The sequence below is a fragment of the Oryctolagus cuniculus genome, chromosome 16, assembly GCF_051225735.1.
Source record: "Oryctolagus cuniculus isolate XC-2025 breed Fujian yellow rabbit chromosome 16, ASM5122573v1, whole genome shotgun sequence".
In the NCBI taxonomy this organism is placed as follows: Eukaryota; Metazoa; Chordata; class Mammalia; order Lagomorpha; family Leporidae; genus Oryctolagus; species Oryctolagus cuniculus.
In genome coordinates this window covers 42,905,833-42,920,276 of record NC_142882.1, presented here as the reverse complement: position 1 = coordinate 42,920,276, position 14,444 = coordinate 42,905,833, and the positions used below count along the sequence as shown (strand labels likewise).

At 43.4% G+C, this 14,444-nt stretch overlaps 1 pseudogene; it reads right to left on the bottom strand.

Moving 5' to 3' along the window:
- Positions 1 to 13,650: 13,650 nt before the first annotated feature.
- Positions 13,651 to 13,923, bottom strand: LOC149121708 (signal recognition particle RNA; annotated as a pseudogene).
- Positions 13,924 to 14,444: the final 521 nt, after the last annotated feature.

The window sequence follows — 14,444 nt, the reverse complement described above, 5'->3', positions numbered from 1 at the left end:
GATTGCTTCAAGTCTTTCAAGAAATCTACCTTTTCCCTGAGATTTCAAGACAAAACTTCAAAAAATGGTAAACAGGGCTTCAGGAGGCAAATACAAGAGAAACCACACAGCCCGACTGACCTATCCTGGTTTCAAAATTCATCAGACATTGGGACAATGAAAATGAATCTAATAGGAGCCAGTGTTGCAGTGCCGCGGTTAAGCCACTATGATACCACCATCCCATAAGAACACAGTTCAAGAGCCAGCTGCTCCCCTTCCGATTCAGCTTCCTGCTGATGTGCCTGGGAAAGCAGCAGCAGATGATCCAAGTACTCAGGCTCCTTCCATCTGGATGGGACACTCAGATGCAGTTCCTGGCTCCTGGCTTTGGCCTGATCCAGTCCAGGCCATTGTAGCCATTTGGGGAGACAGCCAAGATCTCTCTATATGCCCCTTTCCCCCTTTCTCTGTCACTCTGCTTGTCAAATAAATATTAAAAAAATAAGTAGTCAGTCATTGACTGAAATGTCCTATGTGATGCTTGAGTGTACATCAACAAACCAGCACAATTGAGGCAACTGGTGCAATAATTGCTGAGACTGAGTAGTTCATTTCACATGAGTCAAATACATTTCTTATGCAAACAGGGCACGGGGCAGACAAGCATTATCACATTCTAATTACTTTAAGTTATTAGTATATTACTGCTTGCCCAGTGACCAAAGCCATGACAAAGAGTGATAACTTATAAACTCACCCATTCTCCCACCCAGCAGGCTGACTGAAGATCTGTCTGGTTGCCAGGGTCTTATTTGGGTCTAGGGTAAAGCAGTCACTGGGACCTGTGTAGAAATCTGTGGCCACTTGACATCAGCCAGGGGCAGAGTTGCTGTGGCCAGTGGATCCATGGAGGCCCCAGTGATGTCCAACCAGTCCTGTGGCAGCTGGTGTCATGTGAGCTGTGGACATAAAGCTCAAGTCTGACTTGGCCTTGCAGGTTTACCCGTGTGCTCCTTTGAATATTTCTGTTGTGAAAAACTAGTGTGACTATGAGCTAGAAGGACTGGTGAAGAGAGTTGCTGTCGCAGGTGAAGAGGGCAGAGTCAGTGAGAGGATCCAACACCTGACAAAAGCCTTGGGGACTCCTTGGTCACCCGCAGAGGGGCTGGGTCTCCAGGGTTACACCTTGCATATGAGAGCATCTGTTACAGATGCAGACAGGTCTTCAATAGACCTTCTCAATGAAAAGGAAGAGTCAGCCTCAGGAAACTTCATTTAATGCGGTGGGGATCACTGGCCTTAAGGGACAGACATGGTCTCTTAAAAAAGGCATCTAAATCCCTACCATGCCCAATGTTTGAGAGCAAGATAACTGTAAGACATTTCAGAAGATTACAGAAAACATGTCAGAGGAAAACTGAGCATGCATTCCATAGAATGTTAGCTTCAGAAGGCTGCTTGCCCAAGAAGCTGCTGCAAGGAAAAGAGGGCTAAGGGAATGGTAGAAGGTGCTGGAGAACATCAACGCAGAGGGAACAGTAAAGGGAGCGGGAGCCACACAGACCCTCTGTCTGGATCCTCACTGAAGAAGATCCAGGACTCCCACCCAGGAGGGACAACTACAAAGGGTGGCAAACTGACATGAAACCAAGGGGTTCCAGAAGATAGCAACCAAGATTATCAGTCAGCCAGCACTGTGGTGCAGTAGATTAAAGCCCTGGCCTGAAGTGCCGGCAACCCATATGGGTGCTGGTTCGAGTCCCTGCTGCTCCTCTTCTGATCCAGCTCTCTGCTATGGCCTGAGAAAGCGGTAGAAGATGGCCCAAGTCCTTGGGCCCCTGCACCCGCGTGGGAGACCCGGAAGAAGCTCCTGGTTCCTAGCTTCGGATCGGTACAGCCCCAGCCGTTGCAGCCATCTGGGGAGTGAACCAGCAGTTGGAAGACTTCTCTCTCTCTCTCTGTCTCTACCTCTCTCTGTAACTCTGTCTTTCAAATAAATAAAATACTAACAAGTTGTTCACCCCACTGGAGATACCATTTTACATTTCTTCCCCCAGTATATGGAGGTTCCATTTCTGCATACTTGTCAACACTTGACATTGTTCTCTTCAAAAAGCTGTTCTTGTAGATTTAAACATGGTCTTAAGAAAGGTTCATGAAAAACGCATATTATGAAAAAACTATACATGAATTAGTCTTTTTACTCCAAAATAAAAGTATCTTTTAATCACATATTCCATGAACTTTTTGAAGTCCTCTCTGATAATAATTTGCATGTGTATTTCTAGTTTGTCAAATGAGTAAGCTATGGCTCACCTTTTCACATCTTTATTTGTCATCCCTATGGTGAAATCTAAGTTTCGGAGCTCTGTCCTCTTTTTCATTGCTTCCTTATGAGTGTTGAGAGCTGCTTGCATATCCTACACAGAAGTCCTTTTTAAGGACTTTCATCTGAAAGTATTTTCTCCATTCTGTGATTTGAGTTTGCAATATCTTCACAGTGCCTTTTACATCAGAGAAGTAAATTTGAAATTATCCTCTCACTGTCTGTATCTGTATTTATATCGATAATATATACAAGATGGATTCAAACAGTGGAAAATGGAATTAAAGGATAAAAAAGTATAAACTTTATTTCTCAGCATCAGCTACATCAAGTTCAAGAACTTTTGCAAGCAATGATCTCATTCATATAGCCCAACCCTCAGGAACTGAGAGTCCTAGGAATTTAACCATGTCAATGCCATCTCCTTTTCATCAACTGAAGGAAAATGGGCACCCTTTAAAGATGTTTTTAAGAGGGAGAAACAAAAAGAAGTGAGAAGGAGCTGACTCAGGACTATAAGGCAGATGCCTAATAACTTCCCATGAAAATTCTGCTGTGAATGCCCTTGTTTCAGGAGGAGAGAGCAGGAGCGTGGTTGTGGCTGAGAAGGACTCCTCTGACGTTTTTCTGTATGTTTTTCTTCAAGGCTTTGGCTAACACTCTCGAAACACTTTCCCAGGGAGCAGATGACACTGTTCTTGGAGCCAGTAGTAAGTCAGCAAGCACAATGCCCCGAGCATCCCCAGTAACTGTTGCCATGCCCTTTGCTCTCGACTTGCTCGCTTTTGCATTGATTGGTTCACTCCCACCTGTTGGTAGCCACTGCTTTGATTTTGGACCATGATGAAGAAATGTCTCAGGATCCTTATCCCAGTTGTTTCAAATTTCCACTGAAGGCTCTGCATTGGCCGCAGATGACATGGGTGCCATTGTTCGGGTGCCCACTGAGTAGAAAGCTCCTTCTAATTTCAATGTTCAGTTAGAATTGTGTGAGGTAAACCAACAGATGTCTGTGGTGCTGGCTATGATTTCTGTGATTAATCATTAATCTTCTTCAGTTAAGGTGAAAGCAAGATTAACTTTCTCCTTGCACCTGTGGATGACCTGCTGCTGTGGGCTTCACCATTACCATTGTCTTTGGCCTTCTTTTTGTTTGTTCTTTTTCACATGTTTTAAATTTTAGCTGACATATAAAATTGCACATATAATGGGATACTATATCATAGTTCTGTGTATAATGCATATTGTCCAATCAATAAATGTATGTATCTCCTAAACGTTAAACATTTATTTGTTAAAGGGATGGCCACAGTGGAGCAGCAGGTTGAGCTGCCACTTGGGATGACTATGTCCCATGTCAAAGTGCAGTTCAAGTTCTGACTACTGCACCTCCTATCCAGTTACAGATAATGCATTGTGGGACATAGCAGGTGATGGCGAAGCTCTTGAGCTATTGCCACCCACATCAGAGATCTAGGTAGAGTTTTGAGTCACTGGTTTTAGCCTGGCCCAATCCTAGCTGATATAGGCATTTGGGGAGAGGAATTTCTCTCTCTCTCTCTCTCCCTTCTTCCCTCTTCATTTCAAGTAGATGAAAATAAATAAATCATTTTTTTAAATCAAGACTGCAATTAAAACATTTCCTCAAGGCACAAACATTGAAATTCCTCTCCTCTATCTGTTTTTGTCAAAAATAGATATTTGTTGTCTATTGTCACCATACTGTGCAATACAACACCAAAATTCCTTACTCTTCCACAACTACAACTTAGTTCTTGTTAATCACACTTTCCCTGTCCCTCCCCACTATTCTTCCAATCCCCAGTTGTTACAGCCAACTTCTGAGACCAGCTTCTTTAGGTTCCACATGTGAGTGAGGTCACAGGGTGCTTGGCTTATTTTATTTAATACGTTGACTTCTAGTTGCATTCGTGTGCCTGAAGTTGATAACGTTTCATCCTTCTTATGGCTGAATGCTGTTCCTTTGTATGTACATCCCATAAAATAATTATTGCTTATTTCCTCCAGGGGTGGGGGAGGGACTGTCTCTCTAAACTTTTCATAAAGTATCAGTGCTTTCAGCCTTCCCCCACCCGAGCTGTGTTGTAAGTTTGGTGTTAGTTCGTTTGCCGGTTTAGCAGAATTCATGTTGCTCTAATGGGGCTCATTTCAAACCGATGTCTGACGCTTCCTAGTGCCTTGAATCATGTTCTGTTTAGGCATCTTATAAAAATAAGTGTGAGTTTATTTTGCTTCAAAAATTTTTAAAATTCATGCATAGTGCTCCCATAATACATATTTTATAAATGCTTTGAGGACCCCATGTGCATTTAATAGAAATAACACATGATTTATCAGATATAATTCTCACTGTATATTTATATATTATTTATTACATTTAGTCTCACATATGTGAAAATCTACATTCTGAAATATTTTTAAAGATTTATTTATTTATTTGAGAGGCAGAGTTACAGACAGAGAGAGGGAGGACAGAGATGGCGAGGTCTTCCATCCACTGGTTTACTCCCAAATGGCCAAAATAGCCAGAGCTGAGCCAACCCGAAGCCAGGAGCCAACCCAAAGCTGGATCTCTCACATGGGTGCAGGGGCCCAAGTACTTGAGCCATCTTCTGCTGATTTCCTATGCTATAATCAGAAAGCTCTATTGGAAGAGGAAAAGTCGGGACACAAACCAGCTCCCATAAGGGATGCCAGCGCTGCAGGTTTAGCCTACTGCACCACAGTGCCAGCTCCCATTCTGAAGTTTTATGAAGAATTTTTCTATTTTCTCCTGGAAAAGTTACAAATTTAGGTTTTACCTTCATGTTAATAATCATTTTCAGTTAATTTTTATGTATGTCGCAAAGTATGACTTGAAGAGCATTTTATTTAAAGCCGCATTCAAATATTCCAACTTCATTTGTTTAAAAGACTGTACTTTGGGGCCAGCGCTATGGCACAGTGGGTTAATGCCCTGGCCTGAAGTGCCGGCATCCCATATGGGCGCTGGTTCAAGACCCAGCTGCTCCACTTCCTGTCCAGCTCTCTGCTATGGCCTGGGAAAGCAGTAGAAGATGACCCAAGTCCTTGGGCTCCTGCACCCACATGGGAGACCGGGAAGAAGCTCCTGGCTCCTGGCTTCAGATTGGCTCAGCTCCAGCCATTGCGGCCATCTGGGGAATGAACCATCAGATGAAAGACCTTTCTCTTTGCCTCTCCTCTCTGTGTAACTCTGACTTTCAAATAAATACAAATCTTTAAAAAAAAAAAAAGACTGTACTTTCTACATTGAATTATTGATTTTTTTTTACTTTTGACAAAAATCAGTTGGATATCTATATATTTCTGTACTAAATATTCTATGTATATGTTTATCCATCCATACATACAAATAGCCTTTCTCAAAGACATTCTGGTGCTGGCTACTGTTGCTTTTGTTAAATCTGGAGCTATGTCAATAAGAATTTCCCAACTTGGTTGTTAGTTTTATTTAATTTATTTGATAGGCCGAGACAAGCAGATGAGAGAAAGAGAGAGAGCTCTTTGCAGCTAGCCTACTCCCTAAATGTCCACGACAGCTGAAGCTCAGCCCAGCTCTGCCAGGTTGCTGCCAGAGACTCAAGAACTTGAAACAGCACTGCTGCTTGCAAGGGTCTGTGGTAGCAGAAGCTGGAGTCGAGTGCTAGAGCAGAGAGTGAAGCTCGGGTGCTCCAGTGTGGGAAGGAGATGTCCCAAGTGATAGGCTAAATGTCCATTCTCAAGTTTCTGTTTTTAAAATTCCCTTAGCTGCCATTGTTCCTTTGGCTTTCAATACAATTTTAGTTCTAAATTGCTGCTCTCCTATTGGGAATCTGTTTGGAATGTTACTAAATCTACAGAATGGCTGACTAACCACAGATTACAGAAGCAGGTCTATGAAATGGGAGTGAGGGAGACGGGGAAGGCAGGGTTTTAGGTTCTTAAAACTATCTATATAAAATACATGAGATTTATTTCCTTTATATAAATTAAATTTAAAAAAAAAGAGGATAAGGCAACCACATGGGACAGGATGGGGTTATCTGGTTTGAATAACTGGGTAGGGGCCAGAGAACTAAAACCACTACTCAGAGGCGTATTTATACATTGTAATGCTTTAGATTTAGACAAAAATACTGCCATTTGTGACAATATAAATGAACTTGCAAAGCATGCTAAGTGAAATAAACCAATCAGTGAGGTGTAACTGCTGTATAATTATTTTTTTAAAAAAGAAAGGATTTATTTATTTATTTGAGAGGCAAAGTTACAGAGAGAAAGAGGGAGAGAAAGAGAAGATCCATCCACAGGTTCACTCCTTAAATGGCCACAATAGCCAGAGCTGGGCCAATCCAAAGCCAGGAGCCAGGAGCTTCCTCTGGGTCACACAGGAGGGTGCAGGGACCAAACATCTAGGCCATCTTGCACTGCTTTCCCAGGCTATCAGCAGGGAGCTGGAACAGAAGTAGAACTGCCAGGATTCAAACTGATATCTATATGGGATGCTGGGACCGCAGGCAGAGGCTCAACTGACCATGCAACAGTGCGGGCCCATGTGTAATTTCTCTTATGTGAGTTCTCTAAAATAGTCAAACTATAGGAGCAAAGACAAGAATTGGTGACTGCCAAGACCTGAGGGGTGAGGAAGGGAGTTGTTCAGCAGCTACGTAATCTCAGCTTCTCAGGATGAGCATGCTCTGGGGGTCTGCTGTACAATCAATCCTGTGCCTATAGTTAAGAAGGCTGCATGGTGGACTCCAACACATATTAGGGGGCTAGCTCTCTTGTAACATATTCTCACAAAAATGTTTCATAAATATGTAAAGAAACTTGGAAGTGGTGGTTAGGTTTATTACCTTGTGTGTGGTGATGGTTTCATGGGTACTTGTATACCATGGGTGTACATGTGAAATTGAGCATGTTAATATGTTTGGTTTCTGGAAGGAAAGAGGAGAGAGGAAAATTGGGACCCCTGAACCATGCCCATTATATATTCGGTATGTCTCCTAGAATTTTAAGGGCTGTCACGTCTCAATTTAGTGTGACCTCCTGTTTTAACTGTCATGTAAGTCCCAATATTTATTCCCAGGACGACCTGGGCCACAGGTTGCTCTGTGTGCACCTGTGCATCAAAGTTTGCCAATTACTGCACTTCGGCAGATGCTAAAGTGAGTTAGGGGCCTACATTGTGCAGGGGCAAAGGCTAATCCATTCCCTTTTATCTCTTTGTTGTATAAACCTTTAGTAAACTGTGGGTTTTCAACTGAGTCAATTTGTAGATTTTTCTCAGTTTGGGTTTTTGTTGGTTTTCTTTCCCCTATATCCAAATCTCTTCCTGCCTTTCTCTTAACTGCCCTTCCTCTTCTTCTTGTTTTCCTTTGCCCCTGTGTGATCCATGGTGGAATGGGCTTGGGATCGTCCAGACCTGCCTCATATTTATAGACTGAACCCTGTAAAGAGCCTCAAGCAGTATTGCTGGGATGAATGATCATCATGCAATGGCAGCTTTTTTGGGTTTAAGGGTCTTGGGCTTCAGTCAGGTTTGAATGGCCACTCACCATGCCATGGTGGTATTTTGTAGGTTTTTCTGAAGGATCAGAGTGTTGGTGGGACAGAAGCAAAGCCAGCAGAGTGACCTAGGACAGAGCCAAGACTTTGCATTTTCTGCAGTGGCTGCCTCATTTTCTTCCCCTCCTTCCCTACACATTTCTCAGTGTAGTTTGGATTTCTTTTTTTTTTTTTTTTTTTTTTTTTTTTTGGACAGGCAGAGTAGACAGTGAGAGAGAGAGACAGAGAGAAAGGTCTTCCTTTGCCATTGGTTCACCCTCCAATGGCCGCCACAGCCGGCGCACCGCACCAATCCGAAGGCAGAAGCTAGGTACTTCTCCTGGTCTCCCATGGGGTGCAGGGCCCAAGTACCTGGGCCATCCTCCACTGCACTCCCTGGCCACAGCAGAGAGCTGGCCTGGAAGAGGGGGCAACCGGGACAGAATCTGGCGCCCTACCGGGACTAGAACCCGGTGTGCTGGCGCCGCAAGGTGGAGGATTAGCCTAGTGAGCCACGGCGCCGGCCTTGGATTTCTTTTCTTTTAAAGATTTATTTACTTATTTGAAAGTCAGAGTTACACAGAGAGTAGGAGACACAGAGAGAAAAATCTTTCATCCCCTGATTCACTCCCCAGATGGCCACAATGGCCAGGGCTTCGCTGAGGACTCAGAAGTTTCTCCTGGGTCTCCCACAAGGATGACAGGGGCTCAGACACTTGGGCCACCTTCTGCAGCTTTCCCAGGCCATTAGCAGGGAACTAAATTGGAACACAAACTGGTATCCTTATGGAATGCAGCCACTGCAGGTGGTGGCTTTACCCATTACCGGCCCCAATGGTTTGGATTTCTAACCACACCAAGTCATGGCTCAGAGTTTCTGTCTGATCATTCAGAGTGTAGGGTGCATTTGGGGTGGTTACAGGGGAAAACCCAATTGTTACCGATTTGCATGTTAACAATTCAAAATATGAATAAACCATGTGATCTCTTGCTACATATTCAGAGAAGAATTCTGAATACTGGTATGAATAAACCAGGCAGCATGATAAGTTTTTAATCTTTTATTTAGTGAGGGAAATGCATAGTAGGGTGAGGACTTTATCTAAAAAAGAAAGGGAAATCTAGATTCAAACTGAGCACCAGGAGCCAGCCACGTGGAGCAGCATGCAGGCCAGAAAGCATGGGGCAGGTGCCCCGAAGGCCAGGCATGCCAGAGGTGCAGGGCAACAAGAGCCTGCAACAGCTAAAGAGGCAAAGGGCCAAAAAGTGGCTGGGCCCACCATATCCCAGGCCTTTAATCCACTTCCAAAGGGGAGTGGTTAATTAACCTGATTGGCAGGTGGGTGCACAGGTGTGGCCAGGTGGGGGCATGAGGTCACACAGGAGGTGTGGTGAAGGCGTGGTCTTCCAGCTCACAGATCTGGTCAATTTTATCCTATATGCTTGCCTATGACACTTCCAATGCCTGGTGAGCAGTGGCACTACCCTCAGCCCAGATACACTGGCCAGGATTTCTGCATTTGAGAGAGAAGTAGTTGAGTTTCCTCATCTGGTGTTTAGAAGGAAGTTAGCATCTAATTCTCTTTCTCCTTTTCTTTTACTAGTAGTGCCTGCACAACGGGATTCACCTGTATGTGCACGCTGGTTCCTTTGACAGTCAGGGCAGGACTCAACAGGAGCCAGAGAAGCAGCAGGGCAAAGGGTTTGCAAAGCCACTGCCTTTGACGAGAGAGAGAGAGAGAGAGAGAGAGAGAGAGAGAGAGAGAGGCTGTTCAGCCCCATAGTTGTCATGCTTCAGTCTCCCTGGAGGGGTGGTCTTTATTTCCACAGACCCCACAAAGGTCCATTCTACGCCTATCACCCAACACCTGCCCCATCCTACTGTACCACCCTATTCACTCTGCCAATCATTCTAATTGCCTCCTGTTTACCCCACTGGTGCATGATGACATCATAAGCCCACAGATTATCTACACTGATAGTCATTGTGTTGTCATTGCCTTTACAAGTGGGACCTGAATGTTGACCTACCAAACATAGGTTGAATCTGACAATAGGTCAGGCCAGGGTGGAGCCCATCAGCAATAATGGTGATCTTGTGTGGAATGTTTTATGGTGAGAAGAGAAGACAACCCCCAAAGGTAACTAGATGTGCACAGGCAGAAGTCCAAACCCACCAGAAGTTGTCAATTCTGTCCTAGGCAGCCTTCACTGTATCACAAAACAAGTGAGCTAGGTGGTTATAGGTGACCAAGTGTTGAAGGCTGTGGCTGGGCTGTCCTGTTCATTATGCCAGGTGCCTTAATTGCTTTGTAGTCACCCACCTGGTGAAGAGGGGGATCCATCCTAGGAGCAGCCATACACAAGACACCTAGCACTGGATAGATGAGGTCAACAGCAGTTTACAAGACATACACGTGCCTGTAAGAGGTGGACACTGCATGCCATATGGGACCATCTAGGACTTGTGTTTGAGAACAGAGTGAGCAAGCAAGGGCTGCAGGAGACAATTTTTGTCTTATCAAGAAGGTGGGATGGAGGCACTGGTGTAAGGCATTCCATATGAGCACTGGTTCAAGTCCAGTCTGATGCACTTCCGATTCAGCTCCCTGCCAAGGTCCCTGCTGATGTTCCTGCAGAATATGGTCTGAGTGCCTGAGCCTCTGCTACCCATAAGGGAGACCCAGAGGGAGTCCTAGGCTCCAGGCTGGTTGTGTCCATTTGGGGCATTAACTAGAGGATAGAAGATATCTCTCTCTCTCTCTCTCTCTCTCTCTCTCTCTCTCTTTAACTTTGTCTTCCAAGAAAATAAACAAATCTTTTTTTTTTTTTTTGACAGGTAGAGTTAGACAGTGAGAGAGAGAGAGAGAGACAGAGAGAAAGGTCTTCCTTTTCCATTGGTTCACCCCCCAAATGGCTGCCACGGCCAGCACACTGCGCCGATCCAAAGCCAGCAGTCAGGTGCTTCCTCCTGGTCTCTTATGCAGGTGCAGGGCCCAAGGACCTGGGCCATCCTCCACTGCCTTCCCGGGCCACAGCAGAGAGCTGGACTGGAAGAGGAGCAACCGGGACAGAATCCGGCGCCCCAACCGGGACTAGAACCCGGAGTGCCACCACTGCAGGCAGAGGATTAGCCTAGTGAGCCGCGGCTCCGGCCTAAACAAATCTTTTTTAAAAAGAAAAAGGAGGTGAGATGGGGGATGGGAGACCTGTATTGAGTTCTCAATTCCTGGCTTTGATCTGGTTCTGCTCCAGCAGTTGTAGGCATTTGGTGGATGATCCAATGAGTGGGAGTGTTCTTGCTCTCTTTTTCTCCCTGCCTCTCAAATAAGTAAAATAAAACAAAAGAAGGTAGGACAATCTGTTGTTCACATGGGAGAATGTGATTGGTTTCTTTGGATAGTTCCATGAGCTGTCATGGAACTGAAACTCACCTTTCAGAGATAAATATCAGCGGTGCTGTCTCCTTGCTTAGGAGACCTTATGTAAAGGACAAAATGGGAGAGGAATTTGTAGTTACATCATCCAAGTTACCAAACGTTACTGAAGCACATAACATTTGGCTTTATGTTTAGGCCTTTCATTTCATACCGGTTTTGTCCGGTTTTGCTTGAATAAATTTTGAGGTTCTGTTATTAGGTATATTAATACTCTGATCTAATTTTGCCTCTTTGTGGGTCCTTTTATCATGACATTTAAAATTTGTCTGTTGGATAGGGAACTTACATCCACAATGAACAAAGATGTTTGCAACTCAGCAAGAACACGACATAAAACCTCACTGAAAAATGAACAAAGGATTTGAATAGACATTGCTCCAAGAAATCGTCAATAAGCAGATGAAAAGATGCTCAACACATTATTCATCAAGCACATGTAAATCAAAACCACAATTAGATATCAATTCAAACACTCTAGAATGACTATAATCAAGAAGACAAAATGACGAGCGTTAGTGTGTGCAGAAGTTGAAACCCTGATCGTTGCTGGGAATATGTAAAAGGGCTTGGCAACTTTGGAAAACAATTTGGCAGTTATTTAAAAGGTTAATCATAGAGTTACCATATGGCCAAGCAAATCAATTTCTAGGACATACCCAAGAGAACAGAAAACACATATCTAAACAAGAACAATTATTAATATTATTAATACTGTTATCATTTTGTAATACTATTTATAATATCAGTAACTAGTTATTAATGATAATATATCTCCCAAATATAAACAACTCCAATTTCTATCAACTGGCAATTGGTTACATAAAATTTTGTATAGCCATATAATGACATATCATCTGGAAATACAGACATACAAGTACTGATGCATGGACTCTGAAAACTTTGTACTCAGTGTTGAGAAGCCATTCAACACATTGCACACAGGATTCTTCTTACATGTGATATCTACAATAGAGGGATCTATTGAGCTAGAAGTTATATTAGTGGTTACCTTGACTTAGCAAGTTGAAACTACTTGGGGAACGTTAGCCCATGGGTAAGGGGTTTCTTTGGAAAATGATGGATGTGTTCCAAAATCACCTGCAGTCATGATGGCACCGCCCTGTGAGCATATTCAAACTAGTTAAGCGCAACTTTTGAAGGGGTGAACTATATGGTGTGTGAGTTATGCCTCAATAAAGCTGTTATGCTAACCAGGAAAACCATGTCTCTCTGCAAAGAAAACTGCAGACTACAGGACCTCACTGGCAATACAAGGAAAACCTTCTGGAATACAACTTTACACTAGACATCCTGGAGGACAGGAAACAAGGCAGTACTCCTCAATGTATTTTTGTGAAGTCAGGATAACAATTACACCAAGATCAGTAGATTTTAAAAGAAAGAACAAAGTATGGGACAAGGGTTTAAGCTGCCAAGTGAGATGCCACGTCCCATATCAGAGTGCCTGATTTGAGTCCTGACTACTCTGTGCCTTTGGACCAGTTCCCTGCTAGTGCACCTGGGAGGCAATGGACAATGAACCAAACTACTTGGCTTCCTACCATCCACATGGGAGACCTGGATAGAGCTCCTGGATCCTGGCTACTGCCTGGCCCAGCCCGGGCTGCTGCAGGTATTTGAGGAGTGAACCAGTGGATGAAGACTTTTTGTCTCTCTCTCTCTCCCACTGTTTGTCACTTTGCCTTTTAAATGAATAATATAACTTTTTTTAAAAAGGGGGGAAAGTTACAAACTGGTCTTTGTTAATAACGAAGGCATTAAAAATCCTTTAAAAAAGCAAAATAGAGGTCAGTGCTATGGCCTAGCAGGTAAAGCCGCTGTCTGCAGTATGGCCTGAAAAAGCAGTAGAAGATGGCCCAAGTGCTTGGGCCCCTGCACCCACTTGGGAGACCTGGAAGAAGCTTCTGGCTCCTGACTTTGGATCGGCACAACTTGGGCCATTGCTGCCATTTGGGGAGTGAAACAGCAGATGGAAAACTTCTCTCTCTCTCTCTCTCTCTCTCTCTCTGCCCCTCCTTCTCTCCGTATGTAACTCTTTCTAAATAAATGTTTAAAAAAACCCAAAATATGTAAAATTCATACATCAAAATCAAGTGGGATGTATTTCAGGATTGCAGGCAACTTTGACAGTCAAAAATTCAAATGCTTCAAATACTATCAAGATTAAAAAGAGAAAAAAATTATAGCCATATTAATAGATATGACGATTGCTATTTGGTAAAATTCAGCAGCAAAACATGATTTAAAAAAAAAAAAACCTCTTAAGTTAACTAGGAGAAAAATGACATTCTTAATCTGATGCAGCACATCTACAAATTCCTACAACCAATATTAACTTACTGGTAACATTGAGAACTTTCCCTTCTGATCAGCACGGGAGTTTTGACCTGCTCCGTTTCCAACCTGGGCTGGTTCACCCCTCCTTAGGCAACCTGGTGGTCCCCTGCTCCCAGGAGTCACCATATTGATGCCGAACTTAGTGTGTACTCCTGATTGGCATAGCGCACAACAGCCCAGAACTCCTAGACTCAAGCGATCCTCTGGCTTCAGCCTCCCGAGTAGCTGGGACTACAAGCGCGGCCCGGCGAGAACTTTCTCTTCTGCATCAGGAAGCACACAAAAGACGCCTACTCCTGGACCCTTTGTCAATCATTTTTTCTAGAGGTCTTAACTGATTCAACAAATCCAGGAAATAAAATATGTTGGAATAGGAAGTAAGAGGGTAAAATAGGGCACTGTTTGTGGAAAATGTGTGTATATGGAAAATTCAAAAGAATTTACACTCAGTATAACTAATGTGTTAACTCGCCAAGATTTTTAGACAGATGGTCAAAAATTAAATCTTACTGCAGTTCCAAATAACAGCAACTAACAGAAAATACTTTTAATGACAGCACTTAAATTTATGTAAAAATAACAAATATTTGAGAATAAATATAAAAATGCATGGGTAAGAACTGTTCCATGAATCCTACAAAAGGCCCTAGAGAGAATTAATTGAAAGTCTAAATAGATGGCAGAATATGCTATAGAGGACTCTGAGAGACTTATAACTATGATTCCTCCCTACCACTCATAACAAACCTTGAGAGGTTATTTTTGTGGAA